Source organism: Aotus nancymaae, unplaced genomic scaffold (assembly GCF_030222135.1).
Source record: "Aotus nancymaae isolate 86718 unplaced genomic scaffold, 86718_ANA_hifiasm-v0.15.2.pri h1tg000011l, whole genome shotgun sequence".
Taxonomy (NCBI): domain Eukaryota; kingdom Metazoa; phylum Chordata; class Mammalia; order Primates; family Aotidae; genus Aotus; species Aotus nancymaae.
In genome coordinates this window covers 86,366,062-86,387,310 of record NW_026988422.1, presented here as the reverse complement: position 1 = coordinate 86,387,310, position 21,249 = coordinate 86,366,062, and the positions used below count along the sequence as shown (strand labels likewise).

The following is a 21,249-nucleotide window of genomic DNA, read 5'->3' as shown; positions in this document are numbered from 1 at the left end:
GTTCGAGACCAGCCTGGGCAACATAGTAAGATCCCCCCATCTCTACAAAAATTATTATTATTAAAAAAAAAAAAAAGTACTGAGCCAGGCACAGTGGCTCACGCTTGTAATCCCAGCACTTTGGGAGGCCGAGGCGGGTGGATCACAAGGTCAGGAGTTCAAGACCAGCTTGGCCAAGATGGTGAAACCCCATCTCTACTAAAATACAAAAATTAACCAGGCATGGTAGTAGGCACCTGTAATCCCAGCTACTCAGGAGGTGGAGGCAGAGAATTGCTTGAACTCAGGAGATGGAGGTTGCAGTGAGCCAAGATCATGCCACTGTACTCCAGCCTGGGCAACAGAGCTAGAGTCCGTCTCAAAAAAAATAAATAAATAAGAAAAGAAAGAAAAAAGAAAAAAGTAGCCAGGTGTGGTGGTGCCTGTGGTCCCAGCTACTTGGGAGGCTGAGGTGGGAGGATCACTTGAGCCTGGAGAGGTCAAGGTTGCATTGAGCCATGATCGCCCCTCCGCCCCTCCAGGGTTCAAGCAATTCAAACTGCACTCCAGTTTGGGCTACAGAGTGAGACACTGTCTCAAAACAAAAAAAAATTCCGGTTTTAGTTTTTTATTTTTCGGTGGGTTTATTTGTTTTGAGACGAAGTCTCGCTCTGTCGCCCAGGCTGGAGTGCAGTGGCATGATCTCGGCTCACTAACCTCCACCTCCCGGGTTCAAGCAATTCTCCTGCCTCAGCCTCCCAAATGGCTGGGATTACAGGCACACACCACCACGCCCTGCTAATTTTTGTATTTTTAGTAGAGACGGGGGTTTCACCCTATTGACCAGGGTGGTCCCGAACTCCTGACCTCAAGTGATCCGCCGACCTCGGCCTCCCACTGTGCTGGGATTAGAGGCTTGAGCCCCGCGCCCGCCCAGGGTTTTCGGATGCGTCCTAAGAGGCTCCGCCCACAGGGAGCGCCCTGCGCAGGGCGCTGCTCCCCAGCTCCGCGGGACCCCGAGAGCGCAGGCTCCGGGTGGGGGTCTGTCCTCCTAGTGAGGGGTGCGGAGAGGAGGCGCTGCCGAGCCGGACCGGGCCGGGGAAACGCTGCCCGAGGCGGGGCGTGGGCAGGAGGGGCGGAGCCGACGGCCCCGTTCTCCGCGCTCCAGCGCCCCCTCCCGGCCTGGGAGACGAACGCCCGACCACGTCCCTCGGCGGCCGCGGGCCCGGGAGCCCCGGCGACTCTCCTGTCCCCCTCGCCGCCGCCTCCAGCCTGCCCCGCACAGCCAGAGAGAATGAGGCTCCAGGCAAAGCCGGGCAGGATCCACGCCGTGGCCGCGCGGAGCTGACACCCTGCTCACAGGGAAAAGGCTTGCTTCTCATTGCACGGAAGGGGAAGTCGAGGCCCCAGCGCTGGCTGGTCCGGCGCAGGGTGCTCGGCTCGGGCGCGGAGCGGGGATGGGAATCGGGCTCAGCAGGGCCCGATCTAGGGGACTAGGAGCGCCCATCCTGGAACTGTAGCCAGGTGGTCTGGGAAGGGGTGCTGCTGTCCTTGATTTCCGGCTTGAAAGACAGGTGACTCAGGACAGCTGAAGACGGGAAGTGAGAGAGGCAGCCAGGTGACGGCGACGGGGCATGCGAGAACCCAAAGGCCATGAGCGTGGGGCTGCTGCTGATACCCGAGGCAGGTCCCACCCAGTGTTGACCTGGCAGCCAGCCAGGAGGAAGGGAGCTGTCTGAGCCCACGCTGGACACCCACCCGTGTCACCCGGGGCTGAGGTCATCCGGTCCGCCCTGGGCTGGCAGAGTTCAGCCTGCCCCACCCTTGGCCCACCCAACACAGGGGACCTCGCTTGTTGCCTGCCCCACCTTAACCCTGGGTGCTGTGCACATAGACAGGCTTGGCAGGGCTCGGGTCTCAGGCGGAGGGTCAGGGTGGTGACCTCCAGAGCCTCTGAGGACTCCTCACTGCTGAGGGCAGCAGCCAGCAGCCTCCAGCTGGGAAGCTCTGGGGATGCCAGGTCTTGCCACGGGGCCAGCACACTCCCACTCCACTAAGGGACAGCTCCTGTTCACAGAGGTGGGCCGGTCCTGCTGCACGCACATGATAAGTGAGCAGTGACTGTCGTGGGCCACCTTTGTGTAGCAAACATTAACTCTAAAGTATGTTCCCCTTTTTAAAAAGTCCTCCTTAGTACAGTAGTGGGTAAGACGAAAATGCATACGTGTGTGCATAGTGCACAAGTGTCCTGGAGCACCACGCCATAAACCTAGCCCAGCTCCCACCACGAGTCCTGTGAGCAGGCACTCTCCAGGCAATTGGCCTAAAACTAGATGGCTTCACTGAATCATGGAAGCCCTATAAAGATGGCATATTGGCCAGGTGCGGTGCTCACGCCTGTAATCCCAGCGCTTTGGGAGGCCGAGGCGGGCAGATCACGAGGTCAGGAGTTCAAGACCAGCCTGGCTAACATAGTGAAACCCTGTCCTTACTAAAAATACAAAAAATTAGCCAGGTGTGGTGGCATGCACCTGTAATCCCAGCTACTCAGGAGGCTGAGGCAAGAGAATTGCTTGAACCCTGGAGGCGGAGGTTGCAGTGAGCCAAGATCGCGCCACTGCACTCCAGCCTGAGCAACAGTGTGAGACTGTCTCAAAAATAAATAAATAAACAAACAAAATAAAATAAATAAAAATAAAGATGGCGTATTATCCCATTTACAGGGAGGAAACCAGGGACCGAGAGGCTGAGGAGCCCGCTGGGGTCACAGGGCTTGTGAGGGGAGACCTTCATCCTGGGGTGGGACTGAGCCCTGAACTGTGTGCTGGGCTGTGGGCCCGGGGGTAGGAGGGGGTGGGGTGGGGTAACACCCCCTCACTGTAGCCACATTGCCGCTGGCCATACCCCAGCTGGGGCCTGGAGACCTCCAGTCTCAGGACGGCACTAGGAGTGGTGTGGGAGCAGATACTGAGACTGGGAGGGAAAGAGGCTTGCCCTGGGGCTATAGCTGGAGAAGCCCAGAACCAAAGGAGGGACCCCTAAGGCCAGCGGCCCACAGGGGAGCCCTGTCGTCCTCCCTCTCCTCCTACACAGGGGTGCTGAGCCCTGGGGACAGGCAGGATGGGTGCTGGGCCCGCAAATCATGCAGAAGACGTCCACACCCCCGGCAGCCGCAGGTGGAACGGATTCTTGCTGAGCTCTAAAGCCTCCAAGTGGATCCCCTGTGCTCTAGGGGCCAAGATGTGACTGCAGGCCTCCAGGGAGATAGGGGTCCAGCCCTTCATGGCCCTGGCCCCACCTGTAGGGGTTGGGGGTAGGGTTCAAGTTCAGACTGGTCTCAGCTCCACGTCATGGCTACAGGGTGGGGCGTGGCATCCCCCGCCCTGCCCTGCCTCTGTGCCCCAGAGCAGTCAGGGAGAACGGACACCTGGGGCTGGGCTGCCTGGTCATGCTCTGTCCTGGCCTGGGCACACATTCCCTGGCACCTGTCTCTCCCAGGCCCTGCCTCCCAGTGGTCGGCTCACTCAGCCACCCAGCGAGCAGTCATCAGACCCAGTGCCCACACTGCTTCCCAGCGGTGTGCAGCCTGGGCTGGCTGGGTGGGGTGTGGAGATGGAGAGAGGCTGGCAACGCCAGTGGGAGGGGTGGCCTCTGGGACAGTCTCTCTGCAAAGGCCTGGCATCCTAAACTCAGGCTATCCACTCAGTGAGCCAGATGTCCGAGGTCGTGTCAGGAGATTATCCTCTGAGTGCTGGGGAGGGGTGAGGCCTGACCCACGACAGTGGTAACTGATGGGGATGGAAACCTGGGGTACAGAGCACCCCTACCCCAGCCAGTTCAACATCTCAGCCGAACCTCGCAGCCTTGTGCGATGGGGCCGAGTGTGTACCCATTTAGCAGATGAATGTATGATCCGCCTCCGGCTCAGACAGGGGCAGTGGTGGACTGGCCATGGCAGCTGTGCAGACTCGATATCACCCTGAACATCCCCAAACCGCCCTCCCTCCACTCTCGTTTCGCCCTGGCCAGAGGCGGAGGGTGACGTTGGGAATGGGAGGGAGGTGAGTGCCTGTCCTGGCCAGCAGCAGAGGTCCTCGAGGGCACCGAGGGTGTCACTCTAGAGCCTGCTCTCAACCCGGAGCGTGCAGCAGAATCACCTGCAGGCCCCAGGCCCAGCCCCAGCGGCTCTGGGTGAGTGGATCTGGGTGCATTTCAAACAAGTTTCCTAGCACTGCTACTGCCAGTCCCATCTGGAGACTACTCTCTGGGAAGCACAAGGCGGCCAGAGGGACAGGAGTGTCCTCAGACTGCCTCTTCCAGGGAGTGGACCCCTCGGTCCACATCCCAGACAGGACGTGCCAGCCTTGCAACCTCCGTGGACACGTCCGTGCTTAGGGGCGATGCCTGGCCTCCGCCGACCACATCAGCTTAGATGAAGTCCAGGCACCTCCCTCAGCTCCCTGTGTGCCCCTGGGTGAGCCTCTCACCCCCTCTGAGCCTCAGTTTCCTTATCTGCACAGTGCGGAGGGGAGCAAGGCCATGCGCAGCTATGTGAGCAGGTGTGAGGGAAGCGCTGGGCACACAGAGGCTGTTGAGATGAGTGTTCTTTAAAGGGGCATTCTTTCTTCCCAGGGACGAGGACACCGGCCTCATTTGGAAAGAGGCTCCTTGCTGCTTTGGGGAGGAGGCAGCACAGCCTGGCCAGCTCAAATCAAGGCCTGCCATGTACCAGAGGTGACTTCACCTTGCCAAGCCTCAGTTGCTGTAACATGGGCAATTCCTGTCCCTACCTCCTGGGGTCCCCATGCAGTTTGGAGCTGAGGTCCGCGGAGAGCTCAGCACAGGGCACTTATGGCAGGGGTCTCCAGTCTTTGGGCTTCCCTGGGCCACATTGAAAGAAGAATTGTCTTGGGCCACACATGAAATACACTAACAATGGCTGATGAACTAAAAGAAAAAATCAATTTTGTTTTTATTTTTTGAAAGCCTCACTCTATCACGCAGGCTGGAGTACAGTGGCACGCTCCCGGCTCACCGCAACCTCTGCCTCCCAGGCTTAAGTGATGCTCCCACCTGAGCTTCCCGAGTAGCCGTTATTACAGGCACCTGCCACCAAGCCCAGCTAATTTTTTGTATTTTTGGTAGAAATGAGGTTTCACCATGTTGCCCAGGCTGGTCTCAAACTCCTGGACTCTAGTGATCCACCCACCTCAGCCCCCGAAGTGCTGGGAGTACAGGTGGGAGCCACCGCGCCCAGCTAATTTTTGTACTTTTAGTAGAGACAGGTTTTACCATGTTGGCCAGGATAGTCTCGACTCCTGACCTCATGACCTGCCCGCCTCGGCCTCCCATACTGCTGGGATTACGGGCATAAGCCAGAGCGCCAGCCTTTATTTTAAGGAAGTATACACATTTATGTTGGGCCGTATCCAAAGCCCTCCTGGGCCCCGTTCAGCCTCGGCGGGTGGGACAGGCTTGATGCGGAGTGTTTGCAGCCAGGCCTGTGAATCCTCAGTGCCTCCTAAGGGCGCTCTCCATCCGCCCCTCCCTGACTTCCCAGCCCAGCCTCCACACCCACCCCACCCAGGCGTGAGTAATTCCCTCAGGTCGTGCTGTGGGCTCTGGGAAGAGAAATCCTAGATCGGAGTCTCCAAAGGGCCTGGATGGAGGCCTAGGAGCCCCCTTCATCCTCCAGGCACTGCGGGGCCCCGGCAGGCTTCCAGGCAGGAGAGAGAGGTGGGCAGAGCCAGCCTCAGGGAAGAGGCCTCAGGGCCGCTGGGCGAGGCCGCTGGGGAGGGGGGCGCGGTGGAGCCCAGACGGGTTGCACAGGCTGTGCTGGTCAGCGCTCGAGCCTGTCACCTTGCGTCACGTCCGCCGTCATCAGCTGCTGCCTGTTAGCACCAGGAGGGCTGTCTGTGCGTTCTGTCCCCATGGTGGCTGCGGGCTGCACCCACAACCTCCCCGCAGCCTCACAAGGACAACAACAGAGCCTCTCTTCCCCTCTCCGGGGACTCTGTGACCTTTCAGGGGAGGCGCTGGAGGTCACGGAGGTCACAGAGTCGGTCGGCGAGCCCTCCCCACCCACAGGGCGTCTCAGGCAGGCACTGCTGGCTTCACTGCTCTTCAATGCAGGGAACATTCCTGGCTGCAGTGGGGCGTTGCCTGAAGGACATTTTTGAGGGGATCAGGAGGGCAGGGCTTGTGGCCAGGGCTAAACCAGGGTGCCCAGAAGCAAGAGGCAGCAGGCTCAGAGAAGACAGTGCAGGCTGGCAGCGCTGCCAGCCCCGGGTCTGGGAGGGAACAGGCTGGCCGTGCCTCGGCTGGAAGGAAGAAGTGAAGGCTGCACAGACGACCACAGAGGAGACAGTGTTGCCAGCTCTCGCCGTCTGGACAAGACAGTGACGTTTGGCCGGGTCACTGCCCAGGGCCATGCAGCAGAGAGAGAGCCAGGGTAAAAACCCCTCTGCTGTCCCCTCCCTCCCTCCCCGCCCCCATCAGGCCTCCCAGGAGCTGGCCCCAACTGCAAACCAGAGGGCAGAGGCCGACAGCACCCACACAAGCGGACCCCGGACACAGAGCCTGAAGAGAGGTGGCAGTGGCCCTGGGCATTGGAAGACACGGTCCATGAGTGTGGCAGCCGTGCTGCTGCCAGCCCCTTCCTGCACCAGCCCCAGTGTCCCTCTCACTGGGCTCTTTCCAAATAGACCCACCCAGACTTTCCCTCATTTGAGGGTGCCAGCTCTTTCCCATGGGGCCCCTGGTTGATAGCAAAGTTTTAAGCCCGACTGCAGGGCCACTGGCCCACCCTCCAGCTCTGCTCCGAGGCTGTCCCCAGCCTGGCTCCCTTGCCTGGGCCCTGGCCGGGTCTCCAGGACTGCCCTCCTGGCTCTCTGAGACTATGCATTTCTCCCTGGCTACTTGGGCCTCCAGAATAACGGCTTCCCTAACTCCCTGGCCTGCTACCACCATTGCAGAGCTCAACACAGAGGTAGGGAGAACTGTCGCCCCTCACCCCCTACCCGATGCACCCAGCCACCTTCCAGATGCCCCCACCCCACCCCACCCGACGCACCCAGCCACCTTCCAGATGCCCCCACCCCACCCCCACCCGACGCACCCAGCCACCTTCTCACAGCCCTTATGGCCCTTTGCGTCCCCTCCTGCCCCACTCATCACTGGCCGTCTGCCTCCTTCCATCTCACAGACATTTCTGTGGGCACTCTGTGTCCAGCTCTGGCAGGGTATCGGCCCCGCCTCTGACTTTCAATGTGGTCAGTGTGGATGCTGAGGATGAGGAGGAGAAACACCTTCAGAAGAGCCGCAGCCCAGAGTCAGGCTGCAGGAAACCCTCGGAACCAATGCCAGCGTCACCACGGCCGCAGGACTGGTGACCCGAGGGTCTGTGCCCTGATCTTTGCTGTGCCTGGAAGGCCACACAGGGCTGCCTCCTCCTGGCTGTTTGCATCTCCCTAAAAAGCCACCACGAGAGAGGCCCCTGGCCTCCTCCCTCCATAAGGCAGGCGCCCTTTGCAAACCAGTTACCTGCCCACTGTCCTTATCCCTCTCCGAAATTCTTTTACTCCCCTGTGTCCTGGTATATGGCCTGTCCCCACTGGATCAGAAGGGACACCCTGGAGTCTCCTCAGCACCCAGAACCGTGCACGCCGCGGGTGGCCGGCCGCTCTAGGTTGCTGGAACCCATGGCCCTGCCTCAGTTCTCCAGTGCCACGTGGGTTCCATGTTGTAGATGCAGCGTAATTTCTTTACCTATTTGGCTATCGATGGACGCACAGGCTTTCCCGTTTTAAAATCAGAAGGAGCACTGCAGTGAGTGTCCCTGTGCATGTCGCGTCTTAGGCACAGTCCCAGAAGGGGCCATACTGATGCAGGGCATGGAGGAGAGGACGAGAGAGGCCACTTTACCAAGGGCGGGCAGGCCACCAGCAAGTCAGGCAGGAGTGGGAGCTGTTACCACCTTTGGGTCCTCTGGGGACGGCAGAGGGAAGAGTGGCCAGATCCTGGAGGGAGGCGCTCCGAGGAGAGGGGCTCCAGACTTCGGTAGAAAGACGTGGCCGAGCCGCAGCTCCCCAGGGAAGAGGGACCTGGGGAACAAGTACCCATCCCTCTCCCCCAGCTCCCAGCCACATGCCAGAGCCCCCATTGGCCAAACCCAGCAGTCGGGGGGCAAGGTGGCTGTGGGCGAGCCCATCTGGGGTACAGAGCAAGGCGGAGAGTGGGTCTGGAGGGGCAAAGGCAGCTCTCCACCCCTGCTGCCCTTCACTCTCCACCCCTGCCGCCCTTCGCCCTCCATCGCTGCCGCCCTTCGCGCTCCACCCCTGCCGCCCTTCGCCCTCCACCCCTGCCACCCTTCATTCTCCACCCCTGCCGCCCTTCGCCCTCCACCCCTGCCGCCCTTCGCACTTCACCCCTGCCGCCCTTCACCCCTGCCGCCCTTCGCGCTCCACCCCTGCCGCCCTTCACTCTCCACCCCTGCCGCCCTTCGCCGTCCACCCCTGCCGCCCTTCGCGCTCCACCCCTGCCGCCCTTCGCGCTCCACCCCTGCCGCCCTTCGCCCTCCACCCCTGCCGCCCTTCGCCCTCCACCCCTGCCGCCCTTCGCGCTCCACCCCTGCCGCCCTTCGCCCTCCACCCCTGCCGCCCTTCGCCCTCCACCCCGCCGCCCTTCGCGCTCCACCCCTGCCGCCCTTCGCCCTCCACCCCTGCCGCCCTTCGCGCTCCACCCCTGCCGCCCTTCGCCCTCCACCCCTGCCGCCCTTCGCCCTCCACCCCTGCCGCCCTTCGCGCTTCACCCCTGCCGCCCTTCACCCCTGCCGCCCTTCGCGCTCCACCCCTGCCGCCCTTCGCGCTCCACCCCTGCCGCCCTTCGCGCTCCACCCCTGCCGCCCTTCGCCCTCCACCCCTGCCGCCCTTCGCCCTCCACCCCTGCCGCCCTTCGCGCTTCACCCCTGCCGCCCTTCACCCCTGCCGCCCTTCGCGCTCCACCCCTGCCGCCCTTCGCGCTCCACCCCTGCCGCCCTTCGCCCTCCACCCCTGCCGCCCTTCGCCCTCCACCCCTGCCGCCCTTCGCGCTCCAGCCCTGCCGCCCTTCGCCCTCCACCCCTGCCGCCCTTCGCGCTCCACCCCTGCCGCCCTTCGCCCTCCACCCCTGCCGCCCTTCACGCTCCACCCCTGCCGCCCTTCGCGCTCCACGCCTGCTGCCCTTCGCTCTCCACCCTTGCCCTGTGGAAGAAAATGTGTCTTCAGCACCCAGGGTACACTATGCCCCATCACCCTCCACTGTGTGTGCACCAGCCTGAAGCCTGAGAGATGGTCACCGCCGGCCTCTTCAGGTAGAGTGGGAGGCGGTGGGAATGGGCAGGAGGGATGCAATCTGCCGACAGATGCCCCCCAGCCACGCTGCCCAGGCCACGTTCCTCAGCCACCATCCCATGGCCCCTCCCCCTGCTGGCTCCTCAGCAACACTTTTTTATTTTATTTTATTTTTTGAGACAGGGTCTTCCTCTGTCACCCAGGCTGGAGTGCAGTGGTGCGATCGCGGCTCACTGCAGCCTCCACCTCCCAGGCTCAAGTGATCCTCCCACCTCAGCCTCCTGAGTAGCTGGGACTACAGATGCACACCACCACACCCAGCTAGTTTTTGTATTTTTTTGAGAGAGGGTCTCACTATGTTGCTCAGGCTGGTCTCTTAACTCCTGGGCTCAAGTGATCTGCCCGCCTTGGCCTCCCAAAGTGCTGAGATTATAGGTGTGAGCTGGCGCGCCTGGCCAGCACATTTTTTTTTAAGCCTTGGCGGGATAACCCAAACTTCCATTTCTTCAGAATCTGATTCCCTTATGACCTGTCTTTAATGAGCTCCCTTCCCTTTTCCTGATAACACAAACCATTAAGCAAGAAGTACAGTCACACCTGGGTGTGGTGGCTCATGCCTGTAATTCCAGCACTTTGGGAGGCCAAGGCAGGCAGATCACTTGAGCCTAGGATTTTGAGACCAGCCTGGGCAAAATGGTGAAACTCCCAACTCTACAAAAAAAATGAAAACTAAAAGAGGTCAGGCAAGGTGGCTCACACCTGTCATCTCAGCACTTTGAGAGGCCAAGGTGGGCGGATCACAAGGTCAGGAGTTCCAGACCAGCCTGGCCAACATGGTGAAACCCCGTCTCTACCAAAAATACAAAAACTAGCTGGGTATGGTGGGGCATGCCTGTAGTCCCAGCTACTCTGGAGACCGAGGCAGGAGAATTGCTTGAATCTGGGAGGCAGAGGTTGCAGTGAGCTGAGATCTCGCCACTGCACTCCAGCCTGACTGACAGAGCAAGACTCCGTCTCAAAAAAAAAAAAAATTAGCCGAGGATGGTGGTGCACGCCTGTAGTCCCAGCTACTTGAGAAGCGGCAGCGGGTGGGGCGCCGGTGCCAAGGTGGGAAAATCACTTGAGCCCGGAAGGTCAGGGCTGCAGTGAGCCGAGATTGTGTCACTGCACTCCAGCCTGGGCGACAGAGCAAGACCCTGTCTCAAAAAAAAAAAAAAAAAGGCACAGTCATGTGTCACTTACCGGCAGGTATGCTTCTGAGAAGTGTGTCGTCAGGCAGTGATGTGTGGGCATCACAGAGTGAACTTACACAGAGGCAGACGGGACACGCCCCGGCTCTGGCACAGGCTCTTGCTCTGAGATTACACACCCGTGCAGCGTGTTTCTGTACTGAACACTGTGGGCGATGGTAACACGAAGGCAAGAATTTGCGTCTCTCAACATGGAAAAGGTCCAGTAGAAATGTGACCTTAGAATCTTATGGGACTGCTGTCATGGATGCGGCCGTCACTGATGGAAACGTCATTACGTGGTGCGCGGCTGTGGTAAGACGCGCCTCGCCTCAGTGTGAGAACCAATTCAACGCAAACTCCGAGGATGGGGACTGACATCCCAGTCAGCACAGTGATCCTTCTCTGCCTGTTGGTTCGGTGGCACGAGGAACGGAAATTGCCAGTGGGAGAGGGGCAGTTCCACGTGATCCATCGGAACCGTGACTGTGTTTCCTGATGGAAGCATTTTCCTGGACACTGGCCCAAGGTCACCAGAAGGAAGGCAAAATTCCTCCAGTGTGTTATTTGGTGTAATCATGGGAAGGGCCCCTCGTGCCTCCACTGCTCAGTTCCTGGACCCGTGCACTTGGGGTGTCGGGGGACGGCACCACGGACCACTTGCTGGGTTGAGGCACACGCCACACCCTATAGAATGGCACTCGAACCTTGCAGGCTATCGGCTCTCATCCAGCACCTCAGCTGAGTCTTCTGCAGACGATTCCCCCATTCTCTCAAACCAGCTACTTCTGGGTGATGGGGTGCCTGGCAAATTCAGGGAATTTCATGGCCGTGAGCTCTCCGCCATATTTCCTTCAACAGGAAATGAGCCCCTCAGTCCAAAGTGATGGTGTCTGAGTTGCCATGATGATGGGTAAACAGAGCATCCTCTGAGTCCACACATGGTAGTGCTGATAGAAGCGATGTGGCTGGGAAAACAAGTCCTTCTCTAAAACACATGAGGATAAATCACTGCCCTTTCCATGACGGAAGGGGTCTGATGTCATCCACCTGGCCACCAAGCAACTGCACGTGGTGGCAATGGCACCATATTAGGAGCTCAGGGTGGGTCCCTCCTGTGAGGCTTGGGCACTTGGCCATATGGACACCAGATCAGCCTTGGTGAGGAAAGGCCGCACTGCTGCAGCCCCGCACAGCCTCCGTCTCCGCTGCCTCAGTCATCTGCCACGGGCCCTTGGAGCAGCACTGGGGAAAGGGAGGAAGGCAGCCAATGAATGTCCTCAGAAAAGGCTGTCTTGTCCACCTGAGTGCTGAGAGCCTCCTCCCCAGTGAATGCCCATGAATGGATGAGCATTTAGTCCCATCTGGACTCCGTGCCCATTCCGAGAAACCCATCCCCTTGCCTGTCCCCCAGACCACCTGGAAAATTATATTCAAGTCTCTAATTGTCTGGCCAACCCATTAAGCTATAGCCTGTGAATCAATGTAGAAGTTTTGCCATCTGCAAGGATTTTTCAATACTGACTTTCTAGGCCTCTCCTATGTCTGTAAAGCAGTAAACGTCTACATCTGATGGGAGCTAACACCCCAGGCAGAACAATTTTTAGACCAGACCCATTTTTTCATCTCCTATTGACTGATCACAAAGTATTTCCCATGAGGGCATAGTTAAGGATTAAGAAATGTTGCAGGGCCGGGTGTGGTGGCACACGTCTGTAATCCCAGCACTTTGGGAGGCCAAGGTGGGCAGATCACTTAAGGCCAGGAGTTTGAGACCAACCTGACCAACATGGTGAAACCCCGTCTCTACTAAAAATACAAAAATTAGCTGCGCGTTGCGGCGTATGCCTGTAATTCCAGCTGCTCGAGAGGCTGAGGCAGAAGAATTGCTTGAATCTGGGAGGTGGAGGTTGCAGTGAGCCGAGATTGCACCACTGCAGTCCAGCCTGGATGACAGAGCAAGACTGCATCCAAAAGAAAGAAAGAAAGAAAGAAAGAAGGAAGGAGGCACAGGGAGGGAGGGAGGGAAAGAAGGAAGGAAGGAAGGAGGGATAGAGGGAGGGAGGGAAAGAAGGAAGGAAGGAAGGAGGGATAGAGGGAGGGAGGGAAAGAAGGAAGGAAGGAGGGAGGGAGGGAAGGAAGGAAGGGAGGGAGGGAGGGAGGGAGGGACAAGAAACGTAAAACGGCCAGGCGCAGTGGCTCACACCTGTAATCCCAGCACTTTGGGAGGCCAACGTGGGCGGATCACCTGAGGTTGGGACCTCAAGACCAGCCTGGCCAACGTGGTGAAACCCCATCTCTACTAAAGTCTACTTAAGTCTCTCTACTAAAAATACAAAAATTAGCCAGGTGTGATGGTGCACACCTGTAATCCCAGTTACTCGGGAGGCTGAGGCGGAGAATCCTTGAACCCGGGAGGCAGAGGTCTCTGTGAGACAAGATTGTGTCTTTGCACTCCAGCCTGGATGACAGAGCAAGACTCTGTCTCAAAAAGAAAAGCAATGTTTCGAAACAGTAGGAGCAAATACTATTAGAGTCTAAGGCACCTACGCAGGAAGTTTACCTGTTCCTCCCGGAAATGATTGTGCCTAGTCTCATTTTACAACGGAATGCTGCCGTGTGTGTGTGTGTGTGTGTGTGTGTGAGAGAGACAGAGCAAGACTGGAGTGCTTGATCTTGGCTCACTGCAACCTCTGCCTCCCAGGTTCAAGCAATTCTCCTGAGTCAGCCTCCTTCCCAACTAGCTGGGATACAGGCGTGAACCACCATGGCTGGCTAATTTTTTTTTTTTTTTGAGATGGAGTCTCACTCTGTTGCCCAGGCTGGAGTGCAACGATGTGATCTCGGCTCACTGCAACCTCTGCCTCCTGGGTTCAAATGAGTCTCCTGCCTCAGCCTCCTGAGTAGCTGGGATTACAGGTGCCTGCCACCATGCCCAGCTAATTATTATTATTATTATTATTTTTTGAGACGGAGTTTCGCTCTTGTTACCCAGGCTGGAGTGCAATGGCGCGATCTCGGCTCACCGCAACCTCCGCCACCTGGGTTCAGGCAATTCTCCTGCCTCAGCCTCCTGAGCAGCTGGGATTACAGGCACCTGCCACCATGCCCAGCTAATTTTTTGTATTTTTAGTAGAGACGGGGTTTCACCATGTTGACCAGGATGGTCTCGATCTCTTGACCTCGCGATCCACCTGCCTCGGCCTCCCAAAGTGCTGGGATTACAGGCGTGAGCCACCGCGCCCGGCCCGCTAATTCTTTTTTCATTTTTAGTAGAGACAAGGTTTTACCACGTTGGCCAGGTTAGTCTCAAACTCCTGACCTCGTGACCACCCATCTCAGCCTCCCAAAGAGCTGGGATTACAGGCGGAAGCCACTGTGCCAGACCCTGTCTGGCTAATTTTTGTATTTTTAGTAGGGATGGGTTTTTGCCATGTTGGCCAGGCTGGTCTTGAACTTCTGGCCTCAGGCGATCCACCTGCCTGCCTTGGCTTCCCAAAAGTGCTGGGATTACAGGCATGAGCCACCACACCTGGACACATATCTAGTTTTATGATTCAGTGGATGACATTTACTTTTTGATGGACAAACAGCTTGAGTCACATAGTTTGTTGGTATCCTTGGCCAAAGATTCAGTCTATATTGAGACCCAGTAGTAAGCCAGTAGCTGCCTCTGAAATGAGGAAAAGTTGTTGGCAGAAGTAAGCATGGACTTCTTCCAAAACGTTGGAGGTACACACAGCGATTCTATCAGGACTTGCTCCACAGTGCATCTCCGTCTGCCACTCACACTTTCAAAACCAAAGGAGCTGCTGGCTAAAGTGGCAGGGCAGCTTACACAAAGCCTGGGCCTGGTGATGGGTCCATTTGTGCTCTGGGTTTCACTGAAAATTGGCTTAGAGGTCACCCAGTAAATGAATCAGAGAGGCTCACTAGAGGTGGTCAATGCCCTCTATAAAATCTGAAGAGGTCAGTCAAGCACTGACCCTCTGTCTCCAATGGTAGCCTTTTGTATGTCTGAAAATATCTCTTTCCATTTTCATTTTTGTTTGTTTTGTTTTTTTTGAGATGGAGTTGTGCTCTTGTTGCCCAGGCTGGAGTGCCATGGCACAATCTTGGCTCACTGCAACCTCCGCCTCCCAGGTTCAAGCGATTTTCCTGCCTCAGCCTCCCAAATTACAGGCATGTGCCACCACGCCCGGCTAATTTTATATTTTTAATAGAGATGGGTTTCTCCACATTGGTCAGGTTGAACTCCCAACCTCAGGTGATCGGCCCGCCTTGGCCTCCCCAAGTGCTAGGATTACAGGCGTGAGCCACCACACCTGGCCTCCATTTTCATTTTTGAAAGATATTTTTGCTGAGTAAAGAATTCTAGGTTGGCGAGTTTCTTCTCTCCCTTTTGGCACTTTAAAGATGTTGCTTCAGCCGGATGTGGTGGCTCACGCCTGTAATCCTAGCACTTTGGGAGGCCGAGGTGGGTGGCTCACCTGAGGTCAGGAGTTTAAGACCAGCCTGGCCATCATGGTGAAACCCCATCTTAAAAAAAAAAAAGATGTTGCTTCAGGCTGAACACAGTGGTTCACGCCTGTAATCCCAGCACTTGGGGAGGCCGAGGTGGGCGGATCACGAGGTACAGATCGAGACCATCCCGGCCAACATGGTGAAACCCCATTTCTACTAAAAAAAAAAAAATACAAAAATTAGCTGGGCATGGTGGCACACGCCTGTAGTCTCAGCTACTCTGGAGGCTGAGGCAGGAGAGTTGCTTGAACTGGGGAGGCGGAGGTTGCAGTGAGCTGAGATCACGCCATTACACTCCAGCCTGGGCAGCAGAGCGAGACTCCGTCTCAAAAATAAAAAAAAAAAAGAAAAGAAAATCCTTGTTTTGGGGTTTTGTCCATTTTCTTTTGTTTTCATTGCTTCAGGTAAGAGAGTAAATCAGGTCCCAATCACACCATCTAAGCTAGAAGCAGAAATCAATTTGCTTTTTCTTTTTTTTGGGACAGCGTCTCCGAGTCGCCCAGGCTGGAATACAATGGCGCACTCTCAGCTCTCAGCTCACCACAACCTACGCCTCCCAGGTTCAAGCTATTCTCCTGCCTCAGCTTCCCAAGTAGCTGGGAGCACAGGCACGCAGCACTATGCCTGGCTAATTTTTGTATTTTTAGTAGAGACAGGGTTTCTTTTTCTTTTTTTTTTTAAGATGGGGTTTCACCATGTTGGTCAGGCTGGTCTTGAACTCCCGACCTCAGGTGATCCGCCCGCCTTGGCCTCCAAAGTACTTGGATTACAGGCGTGAGCCACCATGCCTGGCCCAGAGACAGGGTTTCACCGTGTTAGCCATGCTGGTCTCAAACTCCTGCCTCATGATCAGCCCACCTTGGCCTCCCATAGTGCTGGGATTACAGGCGTGAGCCACTGCACCAGGCCTGCTTTTTCTTTTGGAGGCAGAGTCTTGCTTGCTCTGTCACCCAGGCTGGAATGTGGTGGCGCGATCTTGGCTCCCTACAACTTCCGCCTCCCAGGCTCATGTGATGCTTCCACCTCAGTCTCCCAAATAGCTGGGAGCACAGGCACACACTACCACACCTGGCCAGTTTTTGCATTTTCTGTAGAGATGGGGTTTTGCTATGTTGCCTGAGCTGGTCTCAAACTCCTAAGCTCAAGCAATCCGCCTGCCTTGGACTCCCAAAATGCTGAGATTAACAGGTATGAGCCATTACACCTGGACAAGAAAAAAGGAAAATTTATTGCTTCATGTAACCAGATCGCTCGCTCTCTCATTTTTCTCTTTCTTTCTCTAACAGGTGTTGTGGCTGTTGATCTGAGGTCTCACCATCACAGCTTGTGCTGTAAAGCAAGGACTGGCAAGCTACGGGTCTGCAGGCCAAGTCGAGCCTGCTGCTTGTTTTCAAAAACAGTTTTCCCGGCACACAGCCCTGCTCAGTTGTTTCTGTATTGTGGCCACTTTGTTATTATAATGGTAGAGGCAGAGACTGTAGGGTTCACAAAACCTGAAACATTTACTCTCTGGCTCTTTACAGAAAAAGTTTACCCACCCCTGGTCTAAAGCAAAGGACAAGAAATTCTCTCCCCTAGTTTTAGTATGAAACATTCTTTTTATTTTTGTTTTTATTCTTGAGATGGGAGTCTTGCTCTGTCGCCCAGGCTGGAGTGCAGTGGTGCCATCTTGGCTCATTGAAACCTCCGCCTCCCGGTTTCAAGCAATTCTCCTGCCTCAGCCTCCCGAATAGCTGAGATTACAGCTGTGCGCAACCACACCCAGCTAAATTTTTTTTTTTTGTATTTTTAGTAGAGACAGGGTTTCACCTTGTTGGTCAGGCTGGTCTCGAACTCCTGATCTCAAATTATCTGCCCACCTCGCCTCTCAAAGTGCTGGGATTATATGTGTGAGCCAACACACCTAGCCAGTATAAAACATTCTAAATAAGTTATCTGCTGAGGTAGGAAGATGGTTTGAGGCCAGGAGTTGAAGACTAACCTGGGCAACATAGCAAGACCCCATCTCTACAAACAAGTTTAAAAATTAGTCAGATGTGGTGGCATACACCTGTAGTCCCCACTACTCTGAGGGCTGAGACGGGAGGATTGCCCGAGTCTAGCAGGTCACAGTTGCAGTGAGCGATGACTGTGCCAAGACACTTCAGCCTGGATGACAAGCAAGACCCTGTCTCTAAAAAATAGATAGATGGCCGGGCGCGGTGGCTCACGCCTGTAATCCCAGCACTTTGGGAGGCCGAGGCGGGTGGATCACGAAGTCAAGAGATCGAGACCATCCTGGTCAACATTGTGAAACCCCGTCTCTACTAAAAATACAAAAAATTAGCTGGGCACGGTGGCGTGTGCCTGTAATCCCAGCTACTCGGGAGGCTGAGGCAGGAGAATTGCCTGAACCCAGGAGGCGGAGGTTGCGTTGAGCCGAGATCGCGCCATTGCACTCCAGCCTGGGTAACAAGAGCGAAACTCCGTCTCGTGGGAAAAAAAAAAAAAAAAAGATAGATGAATAAATAAATACATTCTCTGATTGGCCTGGCTTCAGATGACCCACACAAGGGGGATGGAAGTGCTGACTAGGGTCTTGGGTTACATGTCCACCCGGGTGCCAACCCCTCTAGAATCCTATGATCAGAGTGGAGCCAGAGCAGAGACTCACAGGGCATAGGGCTCAGGAGAGAGAGGGCAGACCAATACAAAAGCTGTCCACCAAAGGGATGATGGCCTTTGTGTACATTTGTAAATGTATCAGAACACTAAATGGAAATTTCCAGGAGGCAAGAAGAGACAGCAGATGTGGAACTCTCAAATGCCATGTCAGATCGCCATGTAGATTGTCAAGGGAAACACTTGGGACTCTGTCCCACACTCAGGAGTAAAAGGTGAGGGTGGGAGAGGTTTGGTGAAGTGATCCTGCCAGAGGACAGACGCTGAGGACGGGCCCTCCTTCCTTCGCTTTAAGCCTGTGAGGGTGGCTTCCAGGGGATTTCTAAGCAAGCTATTTGGTGCTCCATTTGGAGGGCGCAGTGGCCTGGGGGTTGGCTCCTAGCCAGGAAGGAAGGGCTGGTGTGCCACATCGGAGGCAGAGCTGTGCTGGGACTCACCTGTTCACTAATGTTGGGGTGCGGAGTGTGCCAGTGTTTCCTGGGGACAGATGTGAGCTGGGTGGGCGAGCAAGCACAAGACCTATGGGTCCATTTAGGTCCTGTCCAACAGTCCCCCAGGAAGGGCGGAGGGCACCTCCCCTCTGCAGCCACCAGGTAAGCACCCACCCAGTGATACATGTGCTTGGGTTAAGGGGACTTCAGGATACAAAGCAGAAGGGAACCACCGAGGAGCCCATGATGTTCCCAGGAGAGGGTCAGCTTCACCGTCTGCCAATCCAGATGCGAACGGAGCCCTTTCCCACTTCTTCCTTCCTCCCTTCCTGGTAGTAGCTCCAGATGGGTGAAGTAGGCTGAGTGAGCAGAGCGGGGCTTGGGAAAGAAGGAGCTGGCGCCAGGCCCAGCCCCCTTTCCCCTTGCTCATCTCAGGCCCTAAGGGGCCCAAGGGGAAGATTTAAAGTTAAGGTCAGAGGTTTAGCTCTGCAAAACTCGACATTCTAATTTCTGAAGCAAACCACGTCATTATTTCTGGCTTGAAGTAGCTGTTGAGTGTGTGCATTTGGGATACTAGCGATAAGGCGAGGGTTAATACTTGGGTTGGTACGTTGCAAAGACCAGAAGTTTACTGGAAGCAGCCAAGTAGTTTATTGTGTGGACACAGTGCAAGCTCACAGGTGCCTGAGGACACATACACCTTGGCTTCCCTGGCCTTGGGGCCAAGAGCCAGGACCAGGGCTGCTCCATCTGTCAGCTGGTCAGAGTCCTTGGCTTCTGAATCACTCATTCTAATGCATGATCGCAGCTATTCCTGTGTGAGCCCCTCCTATGAGGCAGGCATTGTTTTAGGTGCTCCATGGCTATTAACTCCTTTAGTCCTTTCCCAAACTCACCGAAACGCCGTCAGTCCTACCATTCTGCTTTTACATCTGAGACTGAGGCACAGAAACATTTTCTAGTACAGGCTAGTGGGCAAGACCCCCACGTACCTACTGTGTCGAGTGCCGAGAAGGAAACTGACAGAGCGAATCAGGCCTGAGCTTGCCCAGGGAGTGGGGCGAGGCTGCCCTGAAGGGCAATGTGGAAACAGAGATTTGGTTACACGGACAAAGCAGGGGCAGTGTGGGAGGGGCATCCCAGGCCGAGGGCTGGACAAGGGCAAAGGCACGGGAGGCAGGAGGGAGTAACCGCTGAGGAGCAGCAAGGAGGCCAGGGAGACTAGAGGCAGAGGCTGAAGAGACAAGGCAGAGAACAGGGCGGGAGGGCTGGGCGGGCCAGGCAGAGCCTGCGGGGTCAGGAGATGGGAGCACGCTGTCTATATCTGGCCACCTGTGAGGACACAGTTAACACTGACACAGGGGCAGGATGAAAGATGAAGACCATCCCAGCCAAATGCAGGTATCTGGCTACTCTACTGGAAAAAGAGTTTGGTCTCTTGTAATCCCAGCACTTTGGGAGACCAAGGCGGGCGGATCACTTAGGTCAGGAGTTGGTGACCAGCCTGGCCAACACAGCAAAATCCCATCTCTACTAAAAATACAAAAAAGTTAGTCAGCATGGTGGTGCACACCTGTAATCTCAGCTGCTCAGGAGACTGGGACACGAGAATTGCTTAGTGGAGGTTGCGGTGAGCTGAGATCGTGCCACCGACTCCAGAGACAGATCGAGACTCCGTCTCAAAAAAAAAAAAAAAGAATTTAGTCTCTATTCTAAAGCCAGTGGGAAGTCTTTGATTTTGAGCCAGGTGATCTGCTCAGACTTTTACAAAAAACTTTTTTTCTTTTGAGATCGAGTTTCGGCTCCTACTGCCCAGGCTGGAGTGCAATGGCGCGATCTCAGCTCACTGAAACCTCAGCCTCTTGGTTCAAGTAATTCTCCTGCTTCAACCTCCCGAGTAGCTAGGATTACAGGTGTGCGCCACCACGCTCAGCTAATTTTGCATTTTTAGTAGAGACAGGTTTCTCCATGTTGGTCAGGCTGGTCTTGAACTCCCGACCTCAGATGATCCGCCCGCCTCGGCCTCCCAAAGTGCTGGGATTACAGGTGTGAGCCACGGTGCCCAGCTGAAAAAAAAATAATTAAGGTATCATACACATAAAGTGCACAAATATTTAAAGTAGAGTTTGATGAATTTATACACATTTACAGACCACATTACAAGATGGCTCTGATGAAGATACAGAATGTTCCCAGCCCCCAGAGGGCTCCCCTTGTACCCCCTTCCACTTCACACCCCAAAGGCAACCAGTACTCTGACCTCTAACACTAGATTATTTTCACCGGCTTTTAAGAAATTAAGGTGTTATATACACATACACAGTGACATGCAGTGATCTTAAGACAGTTTGAAGAATGTTTACTTATGTCTGCTCCCGTGTAAGTACTACCCAAATCCAGGTATAGAACATTACCAGCAGCCCAGAAGGTTCCTCGCCCTGTTCCAGTCAACAACTCCGGCACAGGCAGCAACTCCTCTTGACTCACTGCAACCTCCACCTCCTGGGTTCAGGCAATTCTCCTGCCTCAGCCTCCCGAGGAGCTGGGACTACAGGCGCGCGCCACCACACCCGGCTAATTTTTTGTATTTCAGCGTCCACCGCGCCCGGCCCACTCCTCTCATCTTTAGCTCCAGAGATTAGCTTTGCTTCAGGCTCCCTGAGCCTCCTGCTTCAAACCTCCACCTGCCCCTTCATCGGCTCCACCTGGAGGGCCCCGCGTCCCCTGCACCCGCGCGCCCCGGAAGCTCTCAGCCACCCCCACAGCCACCGCGACCTTCCGCAAGCTCCAGGAACAGCCCCTCCTCTCCTGACGCCGAGGGTTTGTTGGGGTGGGGGGTGTCTCCATCCACCCCCCCTCCCAGCCACCCAAATTAACCAACAATCTCAGTAAATGCGGCGACTCGCCAGGCAAACCCAGCCTGGAGACAAACCTCCGCCGCTTCCTACCAAACTGTCACCCCCAGGCTTTGGTCTGCAGGGACGGCTGGACGCTGGAAACTGAAACCCTCTGCAAGCCGTGACGAATCCGCCGGGCACGGGGACGCTGGCTCCCGCCTCGGCAGCAGCCCCCACACGCCTGGGCCCTGGCCGGTTG

The 21,249-nt window shown here is 56.1% G+C and overlaps 1 long non-coding RNA gene across 1 annotated transcript; it reads right to left on the bottom strand.

The window, feature by feature from the left end:
• Positions 1-5,747: 5,747 nt before the first annotated feature.
• LOC105730165 (uncharacterized) lies at positions 5,748-21,180 on the bottom strand. The gene is made up of 3 exons (XR_001110399.2): positions 20,568-21,180; positions 10,551-11,782; positions 5,748-6,299 (listed from the first exon to the last, which is right to left on the bottom strand). It is a non-coding gene; the product is annotated as an uncharacterized LOC105730165 (long non-coding RNA).
• Positions 21,181-21,249: the final 69 nt, after the last annotated feature.